Source organism: Suncus etruscus, chromosome 3 (genome assembly GCF_024139225.1).
Source record: "Suncus etruscus isolate mSunEtr1 chromosome 3, mSunEtr1.pri.cur, whole genome shotgun sequence".
In the NCBI taxonomy this organism is placed as follows: domain Eukaryota; kingdom Metazoa; phylum Chordata; class Mammalia; order Eulipotyphla; family Soricidae; genus Suncus; species Suncus etruscus.
In genome coordinates, this window is record NC_064850.1 from 152,410,993 (window position 1) to 152,411,623 (window position 631).

Below are 631 nucleotides of genomic sequence, written 5' to 3' on the forward strand. Positions count from 1 at the left end.
CTACTCTTCTGTCTCCTGAATCTCTCCTGAGAGGGTCAAGAAAGGTCCAGCAAAAACTGTCTCCTAGAGGTGCCCAAGCAGAAAGACCAAGAAAGACCGAGTGAGTGAAAAACAGATAATAGATCTGAATACACAAACTATCAGAATCTATGAGTCATAGCAAAAGTTTTATTGAGAAGAAAATTTATAGCTTTGCAAACACACATCAGGAAGGAAGGAGAGGCATACCTGAATAATTTAATGAAGCAGCTTATAGAATTAGAAAATGATCAACAATGTGCTTGCTTTGGCAGCACATATACTAAAATTGGAACAATACAGAGAAGATTAGCATGACCCCTGCGCAAGGATGACACATAAATTCATGAAGCGTTCCATATTTAAAAAAAAAAGAAAAGAAAATGATCAACAAAAGGAACCAAAAATAGGGAGACAGAAGGAAATAACAAAGCTTAGAGCAGAAATCAATGAAGTGAAAACTCAGGAAAACAATTCAAAAGATCAACAAAAGCAAAAGTTGGTTCTTTGAAAAAATAAGCAATATTGATAGACCAATGGCAAAACTAGCAAAGAAAGAGAGAGAAAAATTTGATACCCCTTATTAGAAATGAAAAGGGGGAAGATCACTACA

At 35.3% G+C, this 631-nt stretch overlaps 1 non-coding gene across 1 annotated transcript; it reads left to right on the top strand.

Moving 5' to 3' along the window:
• Window positions 1-277: 277 nt before the first annotated feature.
• LOC126005641 (U6 spliceosomal RNA) lies at window positions 278-384 on the top strand. Its single transcript, XR_007494684.1, has one exon. It is a non-coding gene; the product is annotated as a U6 spliceosomal RNA (small nuclear RNA).
• The last annotated feature ends 247 nt before the right edge of the window (window positions 385-631 follow it).